Source organism: Neophocaena asiaeorientalis, unplaced genomic scaffold (genome assembly GCF_003031525.2).
Source record: "Neophocaena asiaeorientalis asiaeorientalis breed wild unplaced genomic scaffold, Neophocaena_asiaeorientalis_V1.1 scaffold503, whole genome shotgun sequence".
Taxonomy (NCBI): domain Eukaryota; kingdom Metazoa; phylum Chordata; class Mammalia; order Artiodactyla; family Phocoenidae; genus Neophocaena; species Neophocaena asiaeorientalis.
In genome coordinates this window covers 900,822-921,835 of record NW_020173710.1, presented here as the reverse complement: position 1 = coordinate 921,835, position 21,014 = coordinate 900,822, and the positions used below count along the sequence as shown (strand labels likewise).

Sequence of the window (21,014 nt, the reverse complement as noted above, 5' to 3'; positions counted from 1 at the left end):
ACTTCCCTGGCGGTCCAGTGGTTAAGATTCCTGCTTCCATTGCAGGGGGCGCGAGTTTGATCCCTGGTGGGGTACTAAGAACCCACATGCCACGGCGGGGGGGGGGGAAGGAGGGGGCAATGGGTGTCTTTTAGTGAACCCACACACTGAGCATTTCACTCACTCCGCGCTAAGTTTTCGATCTGTTCTTTTCTTCTATGTAGCAAGCTGACAGGCTCACAAAGGTCCAAGAGCCCGGAGAGCCACCCACCTAATGCGCTCAGACTCTAAATGTATGTAGGAAAGCAACAGTTGCTTGGCCTGGGGAGCTGGGGGTTGGAGTGGACTGACTAAGGGTTAGATAGAAGAGCACAGTCGGTTGTAGGACAATGAACCCATTACACCACCCGGATGTCTCTGGAAAATGGCTCTTTGGTTACGTGAGGGAGAGTGGACCCTTATTCCACATTCTTGAGAGCGGGAGGGGCTCTTGAGAGTTGGCAGATGTTTTGGCCACAGGCCCACAGCCATTGGCAAGGGTTGAGAAGAGCCCAAGCCAGAGTTCTTTCGAGGGGGTAGCAGCAACACAAGGGGAGAAACCATCTCTTGAGGAATTTTTCACCAAACACTTGCCCTCTGAGTGATAATGACCATGATCGGAACTAGGGAGGCCCCTGTGAGAGTGGCCATGGCTTGGAGGGGTCCAGCACGGTAATAAGAGCCTGAGGAAAGGCCAGCCACTGGAGGGACAGGAAGAGCGGCGGCGACACTATAGTCACGGGCAGAAGACCTCTCAATTGCTCACATAGCACAGAGGATGGAGGCTCTGTTGGGAATGGTGACTCAGTGAAAACTGGGATCCCCTCCAGTTTCTTTTTTTTTTTCAATTTCATCTATTTTTTAATTTATTGGCAAAAAGGTGTTCATAGATGTCTCATCACTTTCATTTTATAGATCACTTGTTCTCATTTCCGATATTATTTATATGTGTGATATTTTTGTCTTAGTCTCTTTTGCTTGATTTCCTCAATTTTAATCTTTATTTCATTTTTTAATCAATATTTTTAAATTGAAGTATAGTTGACTTACGGTGTTGTGTTCATTTCTGCCGTGCAGCAAAGTGATTCAGTTATACGTATATATACACATTTTTAAAAATATTCTTTTGCTTTATGGTTTATCACAGGATATTGGATATAGTTCCCTATGCTATACAGTAAGACCTTGTTGTTGATCCATCCTCCACTTTCAAAGAGAGGCAAAGAGACAGTGAAATATATTCTGTTGTTATTATTGTTTTCAGGCTTGTCCAAGGTAGAATATATGTGGTCCCATCAGTCTGTATAGAGGCAGGAAAACAGTGAAGTCCATTTGTGTCTACTACTGCTTTCTGTGATCTAAGAGGAAAGATGTATAGTCTCTGATCAAAGGAAAAAGAGTTGAGTGAGTTGCCTGAAGCCTGCCAAGGTGCCAGCATATAACAGGGGGATCTGTCTGACCCTCAGTGTTTCAGAAAGATCAAGGCTGCAGTGGGTGTGGGCCATGGCAGAAATGAGGTGGAAGATGTAGCCAGAGGGAGATGGACAGCCTCGAGCTGGACTGACTTGAGTGCAGGAGGCTAGGAACTCGCAGAAAGGCTTAGCAGGGATGCCTGAAAGCAGAGAGAAGGATCTTGGTCTTGGTACTTCTGGAATGTAGGGAGCATATACCCATCAATAGGAGTTCATGTCCAGTCCACCCCCGCTGTTTCTTGGCCTGAGAAACAGATCCCAGGGAGGCCGGGGCCTGTGACTCACATGCCCCGGCACAAGAATGACGGAACGTTGAGTTTTGTGGCTGAGGAGGCCTCAGGATGCCTGTGTCGTTCGGGATTCTCGCCCAGATTTTCCACCTCATTTAATATGTTAAAGTTATACACGAAGGCTTTCCTTCTAAACTGGGGTGTTCTAGGGACAGTGCTGGCTCTTTGATTCACTGGAAGCCAGCTGCTATGGTCTGAATGTTTGTGTCCCCATAAAATTCATATGCTGAAATCCTAATCTCCAAGGTGATGATGGTATTTGGAGGTGGGGTGTTTGGGAGGTGATTTGGCCATAAGAGCCCTCACGAATGGGATTAGTGCCCTTATAAAAGAGGCCTCGGAGACCTAGCTTGTCCCTTCTGCCATGTGAGGACCTTGAGAAAAGACAGCCGTCTAGAAACCAGGAAGCAGGCTCTCCCCAGAATATACCAGCACCTTGGACTTAGACCGCCGAGCCCCCAGAACTGTGAGTAATAAATTTCTGTTGTTTGTTTGGTTTATTTTATTTTATTGAAGTATAGTTGCTTTACAATGTTGTGTTAGTTTCTGGTGTACAGCAAAGTGATTTTGCTTTCTACATATATACTCCTTTTCAGATTCTTTTCCATTATCGTTTATTACAAGATACTGAATGTAGTTCCCTGTGCTATACCTTGTTGTTGATTTTATATATAGTGGTTTGTATCTGTTAATCCCAAACTCCTAATTTATCCCCCGCCCCGCCCCAAATTTCTGTTGTTTATAAGCCACCCAGCCTGTGGTATTTTTTACTAAGACACCAGCCATCTCCACTGACCCCTTCTTCACACCACCACCACTGGGATCCATAGCTCTGACTGGCTTCCTCAACCACTTAAGCCAGAAAACTCTGTTCAATATCCTGACGCCACAAAACAGAACGGTGGGCTTCCTGCGGTCTCACTCCTCCAAAAGAATACTAGCAGATAATGTAATGAGAACGTAAAAGAAGATACCTGTGGTTTTCCAGTGCTTTTTTTTTTTTTCCAGCGCTTTTATAGAACTTTGAGAAGTACATTTTCAAATGTTTTCCTTTCTCTTTCTAAACTATTTTTGTTATTTGAGTTTTTCTTTACGAGGGAAACCGGCCCTGTTTGTAGATCATCTGATTGTTTATGTGGAAAATTTCAGGGACTCTGCAGTACTGTAACCAGAAGTGCTTGCCGCTCAAACGCCGATAAAGAGGCCAAGTTGGTGGAAAGGAAAGTTTGCTTTATTTTGGAGGCTGGCAACCGGGGTTGGGGGGGAGGGTGGACGCCCGTCCAAAGGCCGACTCCCCCCACCGGCCCCCGGCCGACAGTCAGGGGGCAAGAGCTTTTCTAGACGGTGGGGGGGGGGGGGGGCTACATGCAGAATCAGCAGAGTCAGCGCTGACCGTCATCTTGAAATCGGTCATCGGTGGTCTGACCGGCGTCATCTTGATTGTTTTAAGTACAGTTAGTTAATCTTCAGTTCCAGGGTCGGTTTGTTCCCATTTCATTGAGGCCAGTTCTCGGAATTGTGGCAGCCTATGTCACGGCTATAGCCTGGTCATCGTGTAGTTAACTTCTTCCACCTGGTGTGTGTTTCAGTATCTACAAGGCAGCTCACAGGATGTGGCTCAGAATATTATCTCTAGTCCTTGAGAAGGAACTAAAGGTCCTTGACTACGCTTAATGATTAAACTATTATTATTTGGTCTCCTTTGACTGTTTTCCTTTGTTTCTGCCTGTTCTCACTTCTCTGGTTAAACTTATTCTTTGGCTAAAGTTTTTCCACAGACAGAAGTCAGGGGGAGGACATAAGGGGAAGAATCATAGGGTCCTGCTCCGTTTCAAGCCCCTTTTCTTTGGTACTCCTCAGTCTTGAGGAGGGATGGGTGCGGAGCAAGAGGGGAAGAAGGTTTGGGTAGAGGGTTAGTCAGAAACTTGGCAGAGGGGCTCGGGTTTAGTTCCATTTCTGTTTCGATTTTCCCCAACTGTTTGAGGGAATGGGGTGACGACTGCTCTTGGCTACTTCTTGCTGAAGTGGGGCGTAGCCCTGCCTAATTTGGGGAATGGACACAGAAAAGGGAATAATCTCGAGCTCCATGCTTAGCATCAATATTTTGTATTATGAGAACATTACCTCTCTCCTTGATTACTTTGTCATAGTACCTGGAGAAACATTTGAAAATTAGTAGACATTTTACAATGAAGATAATAATCAAAATGCATCTTCGTATTATTCTCTGAATGTATTTTTTCTTAATGGTTAAAGCAGATGTATAGTGTATGTTTAATAGGCCATAAACAGGCTGTTTTGGTTAGCCTAAAGTTCCAAGTAAATCATGTATAAGCCAGAATGACTTCCTCACACCTCAATATGTGAAAATTTCCTCCATCGTTTTTCCCTTTTAATTGTAACTCTTTCCATAGAAAGTATTGATACTCAATATATTTTTCCACCGTTGCCAGAGTGGCTCAGTTGCCTGCTCTGGGTCCACTCATGTCCCTCAGTGCTAGGCCTCTTTTTGTTTATGTATTTGCCTAGTTGTCCACGTTGGGGGAAAACTAATCAGATATCATGGACAGGCTCAGAGGTATGTTAATCGGGAAACACTTTATAGACCATGCATTTTATCATTTATATCCAATTCTCACACAAACATTGTACATGTGCTCTAAGCAGTAAACTTAGAGCCAGCAGTGATACACATCATGAGTAGTTATACTCTGTGACAACCTCACTAGACAGTTTTTTCCATTCTGAACATCGGGGTCAAAAGTATGGTTAGAAACAAAACAATAGCTTTCCATCAGAATTTTGATTTGTGAATTTCTTACCCAGTTCAACAGTATGATCTGAAAGTTATCAAATGTTTTCCATATAATTTAACATACCAAATAATCCTACCTAATTAGTTTAGAGAAAATTCTTTTCTCTTAACAGAGAGAGAAAACCAAATTTAGTCATGTGTCAGTTTACTGTTACAACAAAATTCATCTACCTAATTAAATTCAGTCTAACCTGAATCCTGACAACATACAAAATTCTTTTCTCAGAGTTCCTTTTTCACAAGCCTTTTATCACTTTCTGGATCCATACAAATCTGTCCTTTTTTTCCCCATCCAACCCATAGTAGGACAAAATTATTGTCATCATTTTTCCTCAACAAAAATATCTCCGTTCTTTATACTTTGTCTTCGCCTACAACACATATCCTACTTGCTTTACACACTGAAATGCTTCTCTTATCATATTTACATATTACAATTTTTAACTCTTGAAAACCTTAACAAAACCAAGAAACAAGTAATTGAACTATTTATTATATCAGTATTTTATGATTGGCAAACTTAAGAACATATTCCATAACCTCTAAAAACGTACTTTTTCATAGCACAATTTCTCTTTAATGTGGTACAAGATGTGTGTTTGAGAAACCCAAACATCTTTACTTTCCTTCTTGGTCTTGCAAGAAGACAAAAAGTAGGTAAATTTAGATTTCTTTGATTTGTAAGGGCTTACTTTTTTTTTAAAGCCAATTTGTAATAGAGCTCTTTACAAATTAACCAAAGACAAAGACACATATTGAGACATACATACATACATCCAGACAAACAGAGATCTCATTGTTTCGTCTTTTTACATTTCATGAATTAGGCATTGCAATTAAACTTATCAGTTTATGAATAACAATCCAAATAGTCAAATTTACACACTCAATTTTAAAAGGCTTCTTTTTTTCCCTGTTTTTCTTTTTCTTGGCTTGAAGTTTTACTAATTAACCCAAGGCTGAAGTCTTAGGCAAAGTGGGCCGTTTTTGTACTTCAAGGACATGATAAGAGTTACCTTCAAGTGTTCTCCTAGGCATATTTTTGTTTTCTCAGGGTCAGAATTCTGCAAACAGTATTTTATCAAGCTAACTTTCTCTAACTGCATATGCAAAAAGAACCATTTTGGGAATTTCAAAAGAGTTTCATCTTAACCAATTTTCTCAGGAGTCTAAAGAATACTCTTGCCATACATTGGTAAAAAAAAATCATCTTTCTTTTTCTTTAGTCATAATTTTATAGCTAAAAGTTTCCGAATGGATTGAACCTGAATTTCCCATTTTACACAGGACAACGAAGATATCAATCACACAGATGGAATACGCACTCACGCACCAAAAGGCAGATCTGTCACAAATCCTCTTCAGAGCATGACCGGTAAGGAGTCCCAAACAAACACTTCCTCAACACAAATGGTCCTCAATGGTAGACAGACGTCAGAACCAATTGGCAAAATACCCTCAGTGCTCACAAACAGTCCTCAACGGTAGACAGATGTCAGAACCAATTGGCAAAAATGCCCAAATAGCAGGCAGTGCTCACAAACGGTCCTCAACATGAGACAGATGTCAGAACCAATTGGCAAGAATGCCCAAATAGCACTTAGCGCTCACGAATGGGAAGGTGGCCCGGGTGCACACTGGTGACTTACCTGGTCTTGGAGCTCGTCGGCTTGTCCAGATGCATCTTGCCGTTCCACCAAGGAAAAGCGTAAGTTGGCAGCCAGTGCCGAGGAAGGGAGAAACAGGGAGGATCCTCGAAACAAATGGTTTTGGCAGCTGCTAGAAACATCCCCCAAGTCCCCTTCTCGGGACTAGCTAACCACGAGCAACAGGCTCATCGCAACCATCCTGGTGCGTTGTCATGGCCATGACTCTACTCTGGAAAACCCAGGGGAGCCAGATGTCATAAGAGCACGGAAGCCATCATGCCTGCAGTAGCCGCAGTAGCCCCACTAGCCCCACGCTTGGCGCCAAAAACTGGAACCGACCGTGGGGTCTGGCTGCTCGCCCCCTAAAAGCCGATAAAGAGGGCAGGTTGGTGGAAAGGAAAGTTTGCTTTATTTTGGAGGCTGGCAACCAGGGTGGGGGGGAGGGTGGATGCCTGTCCAAAGGCTGACTCTCCCCCCCACCCCACCCCGACAATCAGGGGGCTAGAGCTTTTCTAGACAGAGGGAGGGGGCTACATGCAGAATCAGCAGAGTCAGCTCTGACAGTCATCTTGAAATCGGTCACGTGGTTGTCTGACCAGCGTCATCTTGATTGTTTTAGGTACAGTTAATCTTCAGTTCCAGGGTCGGTTTGTTCCCATTTCTTTGAGGCCAGTTCTCGGAAGTGTGACACCTTATGTCACGGCTATAGCCTGGTCATCGTGTAGTTAACTTCTTCCACCTGGTGTGGGTTTCAGTATCTATAAGACAGCTCACAGGATGTGGCTCAGAATATTATCTCTAGCCCTCAAGGAGGAGCTAAAGGTTCTTGACTATGCTTAATGATTAAACTATTATTATTTGGTCTCCTTTGACTGTTTTCCTTTGTTTCTGCCTGTTCTCACTTCTCTGATTAAACTTATTCTTTGGCTAAAGTTTTTCCACAGACAGAAGTCAGGGGGAGGACATAGGGGGCAAGGATCATAGGGTCCTGCTCTGTTTCAGTACAGCTACTAGAACTAATAAATGAATTTAGTTTAGCAATGTCATAGGATCCAAGGTTAATATAGGGAACGCTAATGTATGCTTATAGACTAGCGGGAAAAAATTGGAAAATGAAATTAAAAAAAAACCCATTTATAGCAATGCCAAGAAACATAAAATAACTAGTAATATGTTTGTTTAACAAAAGACAATCAACAGCACTCTGTATTGCTGAGAGAAATTAAATTAGATGAGACTGAAATAATTGGAAAGATATGCCATATTCAGATTGTTAAAGTCTCTAAATTGTTACGATAGCCATTTTCTCCAAACTGAATTCAAGATTCAAAGCCATCCTGGTCAACATCCCTGCAGGTCCAAGTGAGCCATGCGAGGGGTCCCAAGGAGCCAGGGCCACGGCCCCTCAGGGGAGCAGCAGAGGCGAGGCGTGCCTGCAGCCTGGGCTGCGCCCGGATCGTGGTAGAGGTGGCATAGCCTCTGCTGGCCTTCAAATGCAGTGCTGCCCGATAGAAATACAATGTGAGCCATAAATGCCAGCCCAGCCATATGTGTCGTTTTTAATTTCCCAGCAATCACATCGAAAAGGTGAAATTATTTTTAATAATATACTTATTTAAACCAACATTTTCAAAATAGTATCATTTCCACATGTGATCAACACTTAACGTTACTAATGAGATAGTTGTACATTATTTGAGATCCGGTATGCATTCTACACTTACAGGTGCTCTATAGCCACGTGTCACCAGTGGCTGCCGTCTGGCCAGCCCACTTTTAAGTGATATCTTCTGTTATTCTCTAGTTTTTAACAGTTATTTTTAAAATCTACTTTGTTGAGGTCTGATCGACGTACAAGAGCTGTGCATATTGAATGGATACAACCTGATGAATTCGGAGGTAAGGTTGTACCAGTGAAACCATCACCGCAGTCTATGCCATAAACATATCTGTCAATGCTACAAGTTTCCTCCCACCCTCCTTATTTATTTTTATCGTCATTGTTATCATTTTTATTTTATTGGTTTGTTTCTTCCGTTTGGACAATAGCACAGGTCATCAGATCAGCCAAGTTCATCCCCCATGGGTCCTGAAAGTCAGAGACTTTTTTTTCTGTCACCCTCTGGGTCTGACTCACTCACCCTCCTCGAGGCAGACTGTGCATTCTTAGGGTAGGTAAGTAAGAAGATCACAGAGGCTTCCTTGAGCCCCTTAACATGTGAGGTCTTCCTATGTTATCATCCCTCAAAGGGCTTTTTATTTATTTATTTATTTATTATTTTTGGCTGCATTGGGTCTTCGTTGCTGCATGTGGGCTTTCTCTAGTTGCGGCGAGCAGGGGCTACTCTTCGTTGCGGTACGCGGGCTTCTCATTGCAGTGGCTTCTCTTTGTTGTGGAGCACAGGCTCTAGGCGCACAGGCTTCGGTAGTTGTGGCTTGAGGGCTCTAGAGTGCAGGCTCAGTAGTTGTGACACACGGGCTTAGTTGCTCCGCGGCATGTGGGATCTTCCCGGACCAGGGCTCAAACCCGTGTCCCCTGCATTGGCAGGCGGATTCTTAACCACTGCGCCACCAGGGAAGTCCCCTCAAAGGGATTTTAAATATAATCTTCCCTTTTTGTAGACAGTTTTGAGGAGGATGTTTTGTCAATGTCTTCCATTTCAACAGCAGTTAAGGTGTTGCCCCTGTGGGTCCCTCGAGCAGACAGACTCCCTCAGCAATATCTAGCTGTTTGATAATCTTTTTTTTTTTTTGGCTGTGCCGAGTCTTAGTTGAAGCACGTGGAATCTTTAGTTGCGGCATGCATGCAGGACCTAGTTCCCCGACCAGGGATCGAACCCGGACCCCCTGCATTGGGAGTACGGAGTCTTACCCACTGGACCACCAGAGAAGTCCCTGACAATCTTTAAATAACTGGCCACGACTAGCCCCTAGGTCGGGCCAGCTGACCTGCCTTTGGGCAACCTTCACACTCGTGGGCTACCTACTTACGGGGATCTGACCATACGATAGAAATGATTCCTCTGTGAAGTTAATGCAAATTCCTTGGCATGAGAGAATAAAGGCTTGTATGATAGCCTGCCCCCTGCCTCCATATTACCTTTTTTTGGTGAGAGAAAAGAATTTGGAGTTTATAATGCTGAATAATTCTTTGTTGTTAGCACCTGGCCTGCATTACACAATTTTAGATCTTTCCCCTGACGGCTGCCCGTTCAGTAGCCTTAATTTTTGTAATAAGGGCCTGCTCCCCTGACCTTAGCTGTAACCCTCAGCCCTCTGAACAGGGGGCTGCCTTCCCCAGAGGCCTCCTGCCTCTTGGCTTCTCCTTTATTAGAAATCGGTATCTTGACTGGCTCCTTTCCTCAAACCCTGTCCAACCCGTCCTTCTACTTAAATGTGTGCCTAAATTTCCTGTCCACCTATGGGTCCTCCAGATCCGCACCGACCTCCTTCTGCGAATGTGCTTCTCCTTCCTAGCATCTGCCTTTAGGACCAAATGACGACCATAAAGGTCCAGGAAACGACTTATCACGATTATAAACGACTGGAGGCTTCGTGTGCCCTGCCTCAAAGCACTTAAAAATTCACTCACTGGATTTATTTTTATCGTCAGACCTTCCTTTTCTCTAGCTCCACCTGGAGTCATATGATCACCCAGGGTGGAGACTCTCTGACCAATGTCTCCCTGTGCTGACATCTTTTCATAACGGTGCCCACCCCTGCCCCCAGCCCTGGGGCCTAGCTAACTCCCTCTGGATAGCTTCTCCAGCTTTTATTTTAAAAAGTTATTTTTATTTTTTGGCCGTGCGGCATGCGGGATCTTGGTTCCCTGACCAGGGATCAAACCCGTGCCCCCTGCAGTGGAAGCGCAGAGCCTTAACCGCTGGACCGCCACGGAATTCCCACTTCCTCAGCTTTTAAAGCAAGGTCCGCAGAAAATCCCAGGGGCTCAAGGGAGACTTCTGGGCACCATTCGACTAGGTGCCGCACGTGTGCTAAGTGTCGAGGCCAAGGCTTCAGAAGCCTCTGTGAACTGAGACAGAACTGGAGCCTCTCTGAACCTGTTGTGTTTCATGCCTGTTTCTCCTCCCATTGCCCAAATCTGTAGTAATTCATTAAGGATGAGCACATCAGACCCTTCCTAGGACAAGATCTGAGATGAATGCCCACCCCCGAGGTGGGAAGGAGTTATCATTCAGAAGGCGACAGGACTTCCATACCATCTTTAAAAAAAACCCCGTCTTATTTGGAGAGCACCATAGAAGGTGAGTAGCCCCTGACCACTAGCCCACACAGTCCCGAGGGTACGGCAGAGTCTGGTACAGGCGTGCATCTGTCAATAGAACCGATTCCCACAGCCAAGGGCAGCCAGCACTACTGGGGATGTGTCCCTCAGGCACCTGGCAGCCCCACCTCTTTGACCAAGGAGGCCTACCTGTCCCATGGACCCAGCAGAGTCTGGTGGAGGAATAGGAAAGAAACTGATCCCCAACAGGTATAGAAAAGGATGGTCCTCAGGAAGAAAACACATCTGAGCCACGAGATGGGACAAAATAATCACACACCAGGCTAGGAGACCCCACCTACTCCATGCCTGGAGAGGCTGGGGGGACAGTGATGCTGGAGGTGAAGGAAAACCACAGACACACTGAGGACAGGCTGTCTGTGACCAGGCTCCGCTCTTACCCTGGCCAACGACCTACATTTCTCCTTTTTTTTTTTTTTTTGCGGTACGTGGGCCTCTCACTGTTGTGGCCTCTCCCGCTGCGGAGCACAGGCTCCGGACGCGCAGGCTCAGTGGCCATGGCTCACGGGCCCAGCCGCTCCACAGCATGTGGGATCTTCCCGGACCGGGGCACGAACCCGTGTCCCCTGCATCGGCAGGTGGACTCTCAACCACTGCGCCACCAGGGAAGCCCCATTTCTCCTTTTAAAGGCCTGTCTGTCTTGCTAGAATTCTCAGCCCTGGTGCTGGATCTGAATGAACTCAGTCTCACTGTTTGGTTTCTTTCAATGACAGAACAATCCATACGCTGTACCCTATCCACTGGAGTCAGACCGTGTTTGTCCAGCTTCCCAGGTGGAGTGTCCACCAACTCTACTATATAGAGGGAAGGAATTCACAAAACCCTGTCTGCCCCCACTAGTGTCTCCTGGTGGAGGCCGAAGTAGAAGGTGGAGCTTTGGGCTTCCTAATGACAAGTCCTCTGCTTCAAGAGAAAAAAAATAATCATTGTCTCAGAGGACTAAATAAAAATCAGTCACGTGAAGGTATACGTGAAAGGAAAGCCTCAACTGTGGTAGCCCACTTTTTCCCTTCCTTCCTTTTATGGTGGGGGGATGAGGAGAATCCACACTTAACGGAGAAGAGTGCTGTGTAGTTAGTTAGCTAAAGCACACACTCGGCATGAATCAAAGGCTTTTCAGTTTCCTCACTGATGGTTGCATATTCCGCAACCTTCAATTTTAAAATCTGAGGTTACTTGACCTTCATTCTTGCCACTGGAGCTTCTAAACCTTCCCCCTGACCCCCAGGCCCTGACAACCACTAATCTGTTTTCTGTTTCTATCCATTTGCCTATTTTAGATCTTTTGTGTAAATTAAATCAAACAGTACGTGGCCTTTTGTGTCTGCCTTCCATCACTTAGATAATGTTTTCATGGTTTATCCATGCTGTACCACATATTGGTATTTCATTCCTTTTCGTTACAGAAGAGTATTTCGTCTTGTGGACATAAACCAGATTTTGTTAGCCAGTCATTAATTGATGAACATTTGGGTTATTTCTACCTCTTGGCTACTGTGAATAATGCTGCTACGTGCTATTCGGGCGTGAGTTTTTGTGTGGTTCTTTGTTTTCATTTCTCTTGGCTATATTCCTAGGGGTGGAATGGCTGGGTCATATGGTAACTCTATGTTTACCTTTCTGAGATACTGTCAAACTCTTTACTGGAATTAATTTTGATGGTAGCAGTTTTTGTGCTTCAGATAAGCATTTACTTACATAGATTAGACAATACAGTAACTATTTGAGAAACAAACCTCACTGGATATAACTGGGGGATGAATTTCCCCTCCTCCTTGAGATCAACATTTATTTATATTGATCAGACCCCATCAATACTTCTTCCAGGACCAAATATCATTGGCGTTCATTTTGACGGTGACCGAGAGCCTATGATTTCCCCTAGGCTCTCTTCTTGTCAGTTTCTTTGCCGAATCTCAACCTCCAGCCTTGCCCTTTTTCTAGTGCCTGTTCCTTCTTCCCCTTTACGGCTCCATTTCCCCCACACCCTCCCCACAAGACTAGGTTCTTTGATTTGGTGTCCATAAATCACATAATTATCTGGTTTAAAGAGTATCTGAGCCTTGAAAACTATTCTCTGGGGGCTGGACATACAGAGTCCATATTTAAAAATATAGAAAGGGAGAAAGGAGAGGCAGAAGGGAAGCAAGATAACACAATGAAGTTGGTCTCAAAATGTGGCTTCAAAATTAGAATGAGCTGAAAGAGTCTCAGCTTTGAAAGACGAGAGAAAGAAGATCCACATATAAAATCACTTGGTCCACCACATATTTAGAACCTTGAAGCTCATGATCATATATGATAATCAGTCTCTTTCCATCCAGCAACAGCCTCTGCTAGGCTCTGCCTTCTGTGGAATAGCTCTTTTCCAGAAAGTTCTGTCCTCATTCTTCTGTCTTCAGAGAAGCACCTAGGGGAGGGGGTGCTTAGTTGAGTTCTCCTTTAACCAATGACATTCTGACCCTGTCTTCTCCTCCCTACTCCATTTTGCATCTTCCAGAATGTTCTGCCCCTGCCATTGCAGAAATTTCCAGAGAGGGGAGTTCTGCTCAGTTCTCCTTCAGTCATGTTCTGAGCCAGCCCCTAGTATTTTCCTCAGACCACCCCACACAACGACTCCTGCTCAGACTTCTCCTCATTCCACAGATCAAGTGGTCTGGGCACTCCTTTAAAACCCTGAGTCCACACAAGGCCCTGAAGGAAGCCCACTCAGGGGCTACAGCAACACACTGAGCTCTCACATCAGACCTTCCACCATCCCTGTACTCAAGAGAGTGACAGAGGGACTTCCCTGGGGGTCCAGTGGTTAGGGCTCCATGTTTCCACTGCAGGGGTCCCGGGTTCCATCCCTGGTCAGGGATCTAGGATCCCACAAGACGTGTGGCAAGGCCAAAAAGAGAAAAAAGAGAGAGAGAGTGATCATTCCAGCTCCAAAATGTTATAAGAGGCACAGAGTTTTCCTTAAACGCAAGCACATCCAACAGCTGGACACGCACATGAACACCAAATAAACATGCTCAGAGTGATTGTTTATAAGATGTGAGTTTGTTCAAGCACCACTATCTGATGATGGGTACCTATTGCCAGAATTCCCAGACAATGCCTTGCGCAGGCACAGTGATGAGGGAAAAAAGCCATGAACTAGGCATTGGGAGATCTGGGCTACGGTCCCAGCCCTGCCATTAACTGACTGTGTGACCTTGGCCAAGTCTCTTTCCCGTTGTTTCCTGATACATGGAGTGAAGGGTTTGGATTGGAGAAGTAAATTTCCAAAGTGAGTTTTTAAAAAATTTATTTCAATTAATTTTTTTTCTGTGTCTACAAGTTTCACAAAATAATAACATGCTCACCAATACTCATGAGTGAAGGACCCAGATATTTTCTGTCCTATCATTTTCTGTTATTATTTTAATTGCCTGCTGTGACCCCAGAAACCCATTTTCTGACTCAGTAAGGAGAGACGACTGGTGGTTTGCAGAACACTGGACTGGAGAGTCTTTAAGATATTTTTCTGCTTAATGTTCTAAAAATCAAAGGGGCTAAGTTGGAAACGTGGCCAAACCAAATATATAACATTCATCCACAGCCTCAGTCTTGCTGAATCTCTCTCTTTGACCTTCCTCAGATTGTCAGCAGCCATAAAAGAAAAGTCAGGTATTCTGTAGCTCCAGGTGACAAGGGCCCCTAGAAAATGTCCCAGGCTTGACGGCCCTTCCGACACTCACAGTAGGGGATAACCCAGGCACTTAGCATCTCTACATCCCAGCATCCTCAGCTGTAAAACAGGGATGATAATGCAGACCTTACAGGTTGTGATGAGGGTCAAATGAGAGATTCTGGGTGAAAAGGTGCCCACAGGGCTCATGATCTGCAGGTGCCTCAGGCTGAACGTGACCTGCAGGTGTGATTTGTTTGTCAAACACTGGGCACACCCTCCACTTTGCCACTGTCCCTACCGCTTGTATGGCCTGACATCCTCTGTGCACATTAAATGACTTGCCAGACCTCTAAATCCATTGGAGTTTGCTCTCTTGGCTTAGCATAGGGCATAGGTCAAATCTGGCATTGAATTCAGGTCCTTTGCTTTATTTTCTCTGGTCCTAGCACTGTGGAAATCACTTAACTCCTGCAACCTCAGGCAGGTGGTTTAAACTCGTAAGTCTCACTTTCCTCATTAAGATGGAAATAATACCTGCCCTGTTTGCTTTTCGGGGTTATTGAGAGGATCAAATGAGATACAGTTCTCCATTGCTTCATCATTCATTAATTCATTCATCCAACTTTTATTGATCACCCTATGTCCCAACAGCAGCCTTGCCCATTGCTTCCAAGAAGACTCCAGTGTCAAGAGGAAGACAGACCTGGAAAATGGTGCTGCAGTAAAGATGGTCCCAAGGGCTGGACACCCAGCGAAGGAAAGGCAAGTAGCCTGGGGACAGGGGCAACAAGTCACTGTCAGCAAGATTGTCAAGTCTTAGGCTTGTGTTGGAGGGGGGCTGTATCAGACGAGCACCATTTTGATGCCTGAGATAATGCTACCGAATCATGCTTTATGTAACTCTGCAACTGCAGCTCTTTGTGGTATCCAACACCTTTTCCTTTACGTTCTCTCATTTTTTCCTCCCCCCTCTGCCCCAACTGCTGATATTTCAGAGACACTAGAGATTTGTCCAAGATCACTTTCTAGGCAGGCCTCTTCCCAGCTGCCTTCCACAGGCACGCATCCTCTGTTTTATGATGGGCACCGTATTTTATGATGGGAACATGGTGTACCAAAGGACTGGGTGGGGTATGGAGTGTTTATTGCCATTCATCATGTCCAACATCCCACAGAACTTGAAGGTTCTGGTGCTTTCGGATCTAATTGGCTGGAGTTAACGTTGCCTGGCCCTCTTACAGTTTGTACTTCCAGAGCTTTTCACGTAACACACATATCTCTTCGTGGCTTTTGACTGTACCGCTGTGCCCATTTGTTCAGCTTCACCACAGTATTCCGTCGTAATTAAACCAGGCAAGATAACAACACAGACTCATGATTAACAAATTAATCAGGCTCATGTCGTATATCCTGACGGTGTTTCTTATTACTCATGACACATCGCAAGGCGATTCTCCAAAGACACCTGAAGAATAGTGAGTCTAATTTTGGCCAATGAGTGATGACAAATCTGTCTTCATTCGTCTATGGCATGGTCATAAGTGAAAAGAACCCAGGTACTACTGAAGTGTAACTGGGTGGTAAACATATGAGCCTGACCGAGATGCAAAATGGGGGCTCACTTCATGGAACCATGAGATTTGGACTTCTCTAAAATGATCTGAAATAACTGAGAGACATTCAGTAGGACAACTGGTACTCACCCAGAGTGACAAGATGTTGAAAAACAATGAAAGACTAAAGGACTGTCACAGACTGGAAGAGACCAAAGAGACACAACAGCAATTATAATCCAGGACCTGGATTGTATCCTAGAACAGGAAAGGGACACTAGTGCAAGAAGCCTGGCGAAATTCACGTAAGTTCTGTAGTTTAGTTAATAGCATTGTACTGATGTGATTTTTTTTTGGTTTTGATCATTTTACTAAGATTATACAAGGTGTTAACATTAGGGGGAGCTGGGTAAAGGGTATATCTGAACTCTGAGGACTACTTTTGCAACGTTTATGTAAATCTAAAATTATTTTAAAGTAAGTTAAAAAGTAATCTGAAATATATAGGCATAATCTTACTAGACAACATGAAATGGATGAACTGGCCATCCAGGAGCTGAACTCACTATTTGCTATGGGGCGTTAGCCTGCTCCATGTTTCTTCTTTGGCCTTATGAATCAGTCGGCTTTGTGTAGCCTTTTACACATATGGGTAGTGAGAAGCTTAGACCAGGCTGAAGGATGATTCTGAATAGATGGGTGTCATCATGGGGCCGAATTCTATGACCCAGACATCTTTGCACCTCAGTTTCCTCATTTAGAAAATGTGGGATTGGACTCAATTTTTAAGAACCCTTTAAAGTTTTGAGATTCTATGGCATTACTTCTAACACAACTGTCAATACTGAAGAAAATGGAGCTCGGGAAAATCTGAAACAGGGATGTCAAAGAAGGGACGGCTCCCTTGGAGGTAGTAGGACTTGGCAGACATTGTGGAGATACTGGTATCTTGTGAAAGCTAGTCCTAAAGGATTACCTCTAAACAGGAATGGCATCTTGTTGGATGTTGGGGATAAGGGATGCTGGGAGCAGATTTTGGGGTCAGTTTACACTATTGGAAATAGTAATTGAGGACCCCTCCTTTGTCTGGGTGTCATCCATTCATAGGGTGCTTATGAACTTTTTTTCACTCAAAACAACATTGTTGTCCAGGAGAGTAGAAAAGTATGTTAATTATAGGTCATAGTTTATTCTAAAATTGTTTATCCATATATTGTCTCCAGTTTCAAGATGAGGAAACTGCAGAGCAAAATGTCCCTGTGGCTTTGCCTGAAGTTGGAGGAATTCAGTGAAGTAGCTTCCTACTCTGTTCCATGCACCGATAATAGTAGTCAAAGTTTCAGATACACAAGGTGAATAAGTTCTGGGGATCTACTGTACAGCAGTGTGATACCAGTTAACAATACTGCATTGTATGCTTGAAATTTTCTAAGAGCATAGATCTTGTGTTCTCACCACCAAGAAAGAAAAGAAAAGAAAATGGCCATTATGTGAGATGATGGGCGTGTTAATTAGTTTGATTTTGGTGATCATTTCACAATGTATACATAGATCAAAACATCAAATTGTACATATATACGATGGAATATTAGCCATGAAAAGGAACGAAATAGTGCCATTTGCAGAGATATGGGTAGACCTAGAGACTGTCATACAGAATGAAGTAAGTCAGAAAGAGAAAAACAAATATCGTATGATATTGCTTATATGTGGAATCTAGAAAAATGGTACAGATGAACTTATTTGCAAAGCAGAAATAGAGACACAGATGTGGAGAACAAACTTATGGATACCAAGGGGGAAAGGGGGAGAGGGATGAATTGGGAGATTGGAATTGACATATATACACTACTATGTATAAAATAGATAACTAATGAGAACCTGCTGTATAGCACAGGGAACTCTACTCAGTGCTCTGTGGTGACCTAAATGGGAAGGAAATCTAAAAAGGTGGGATATACGTATACGTATAACTGATTCACTTTGCTGTACAGCAGAAACTAACACAACATTGTAAAGCAGCTATACTCCAATAAAAATTAATTTAAAAAACCATCAAATTGTACACTTTAAACATATGTAATTTTTATTTGTCAATTATACCTCAATAAGCCTGGAGGGGAGAAAAGCACATTCAAGCCATTATTGTTTTGTTCCTTCTTATCTACCCTGTGCCCCTGAGGTGCGTAAGGTAGATGAGACCACTCTACTGCTTTTTACAAAGGAAGGAAATGTGCTAGAAAACATGACTCCAGGGACCATACATGGACCTATGTGCATAGGAGCTCTATGAATTCTCCAAGGGAGGATGGTTGGTGGCAGTGAGATACATTTTGTATTTTTCCTCCAGTTGTTACTTCTGGCTGGGAGAATGTTGTCACTGGCTCACCATTTGAACATTTTCTTGCTTAGGAGGATTCAAACTTTTAAAACTATTACTCCACTGCTTCTAAGGTGTCCCAAGGCCTAGTATCTGTCTTTTCCCTGAAGCCACAAAGGAGGGAAATATTTTTGTGAAACTTGACATTTTGAAAGAATTAGCAAGGGTAATCAGGTAAGAGTAATGGGAAATATCATTATTTTATATTACCATTAAATGTAATGTTTTGCTAACCTTTTTCTAAAGCTACTGCGGGTACTAATTTTGCTTGGTTTTGTGTTAAATTTTTAATTATTAAAATCTGCTGTATTTCCTCTTAATAAGCTTTATGTTTTAGGCATGCAAAGTCAATCCCATTAAACTCTCTTAATTCAGGTTTTTCAATTGAACAAGAGTTCAGCACATATTAACATCATTAAATTAATAACTGTGATCTCCTAGTTCCTTTGAATAGTGAGTTGGTGGGAAAAGATCTTTACTTTTGAGTTTTGATTGCATTCCTCTGACTACTCATCTCCAGGAGGCCTCAACCTGCACACATGCAACTTAAAGTTTGGTTGGAATTGAACTTCAGAAATGTTTCCTGATGAGGTAGCACCTCCTTTTTTTGTAAAACACACAGGAAGAAATGACCTGGGCCCAACAGCTTTATTTAAAATTTTTTTTTACTGGGATATAATTGACGTAGAACATTTTATAAGTTTAAGGTGTACAATGTACTGATTCGATACATTTATATATTGCAGTATGATTACCACCATAGTGTTAGCTAACACCTCTGTCATGTCACATAATCATTTCTTTTTTTCGGTGAGAATAATTAAGATCTAGTTTCTTTTTCTTTTTTTTTAAAATTTATTCATTATAATTTATTTATTTTTGGCTGCATTGGGTCTTTGTTGCTGCGCACGGGCTTTCTCTAGTTGTGGCGAGCGGGGGCTACTCTTTTTTGCAGCGTGTGGGCTTCTCGTTGCAGTGGCCTCTCTTGTTGTGGAGCATGGGCTCTAGGCACACGGGCTTCAGTAGGTGTGGTGCGTGGGCTCAGTAGTTGTGGCTTGTGGGCTCTAGAGTGCAGGCTCAGCAGTTGTGGCGCACGGGCTTAGTTGCTCCGCAGCATGTGGGATCTTCCCGGACCAGGGCTCGAACCCGTGTCCCCTGCATTGGCAGGCAGATTCTTAACCACTGCGCCACCAGGGAAGCCCCCTAAGATCTCATTTCTTAACAACTTTGAAGTCTGTAACTTCAAATAATAGTATTATTGACTATAATCACTATTGACTATACAATAGTATTATTGACTATAATCACTATACCAACAGCTCTTTAGAAAGTACAGGTATCATAACCATGATTAGATAGTTACAGGAAATCATTGTGGTAAGCTGAATTCTAAGACAGCTCCCCAAGATTTCCCACTCTAATCCCCAGACTGTGACTATCACGATATATCTGCAAATGACATTTTGCAGGTTCCTAATAAGATGACCTTATGATAAGGAAATCATCCAGGTGGGACCATTCTAATCACACGAGCCCTTTAAAAACAGAGTTTTCTCCACCTGGTAGCATAATAGGAAGTTCACAGGGATTTGGAGCAACAGAAGGATTTCATGCACCTTTGCTGGCTTTGATGGTGGAGGGGAAAGAGGGGCCCACATGCAAGGAGCCTATAGAAACTGAGAGCAGACCTGGCTGACAACCAGAAAGGAAGTGGGGAACTCACTCCCAGAGTGGCACGGAACTGGATTCTGCCAACAACCTGAATGGGCCTAGAAGAAGATTCTCTCCCAGAGCTTCCATGTAGGATCCCGGTCTTGTCGACAATTGGATTTTGCCTTGTGAGGAGCGCCAGAGCTCAGAACCCAGGTGAGCCTGTTGACTTCCGACCTCCAGAACCATGAGATAATAAATGAATGCTGTTTAAGCTACCATGTTTGGGGTAATTGTTAGGCAGCCATAGAAAACCAATGCGCCATTCCCAGAAGTTGAAGGAACTAGGGCAATTTATTCTCGATAAGAAATGATGACCTATACACACTACTATATATAAAATAGATAACTAATAAGAACCTACTGTATAGCACGGGGAGCTCTACTCAATACTCTGTAATGACCTATGTGGGAATAGAATCTAAAAAAGAGTGGATATATGTATACGTGTAACAGATTTGCTTTGCTATACAGCAGAAACTAACAACAACATTTATTCTCTTTTCCTATAGAGCAGTGCTGTCCAATAAAACTTTTTGATGTGACGGAAGTCTTATGTAGCTTCACTGTTCAATACAGCAGCCACTAGCCACGTATGGCTATTGGGCACCTGGTACATGGCTATTGCATCTGAGGCACCGACATTTACATTTTTTAATTTTTAATTTTATTTAATAGGAATGACTTTTGATTCAAATAGTCATACACGATTACTGACTGCTGAATTGGACAGAACAGCTTAAAAGGTTAAAGCAGAAATATGCACTGAAGCACCAGGGCAGCAGATTTAATTCAACATAAGCATGACCTTTCTACTAATCTGATCTATTTACAGATAGAACAGCCAGGTTTTCAGTAGTGGGTTCCTAGTCACTGGAAATATTAAACACAAGCTGGATGATTATATATCAAGGAATATGATCAAGGATGATTATGTGTAGGAAGGATTCCTGCTTTGGGAAGGAGGTTGCCTAGATGACCTCTCTGATCTTTTCTAATTCTGAGATTCTAGGTTCTTTTTTTTTCTTTTTTTTTTCAACATCTTTATTGGAGTATAATTGCTTTACAATGTTGTGTTAGTTTCTGCTGTATAACAAAGTGAATCAGCTATACATATACATATATCCCCATATCTCTTTCCTCTTGCGTCTCCCTCCCTCCC

The 21,014-nt window shown here is 43.4% G+C and overlaps 1 long non-coding RNA gene across 2 annotated transcripts; it reads left to right on the top strand.

Moving 5' to 3' along the window:
- Positions 1-1,986: 1,986 nt before the first annotated feature.
- LOC112403229 (uncharacterized) lies at positions 1,987-16,064 on the top strand. 2 transcript variants are annotated; one of them, XR_003003869.1, is made up of 5 exons: positions 1,987-2,246; positions 5,883-5,970; positions 8,085-8,143; positions 10,353-10,509; positions 14,861-16,064. It is a non-coding gene; the product is annotated as an uncharacterized LOC112403229 (long non-coding RNA). The 2 variants fall into 2 exon arrangements; XR_003003870.1 differs by lacking the exon at positions 10,353-10,509.
- The last annotated feature ends 4,950 nt before the right edge of the window (positions 16,065-21,014 follow it).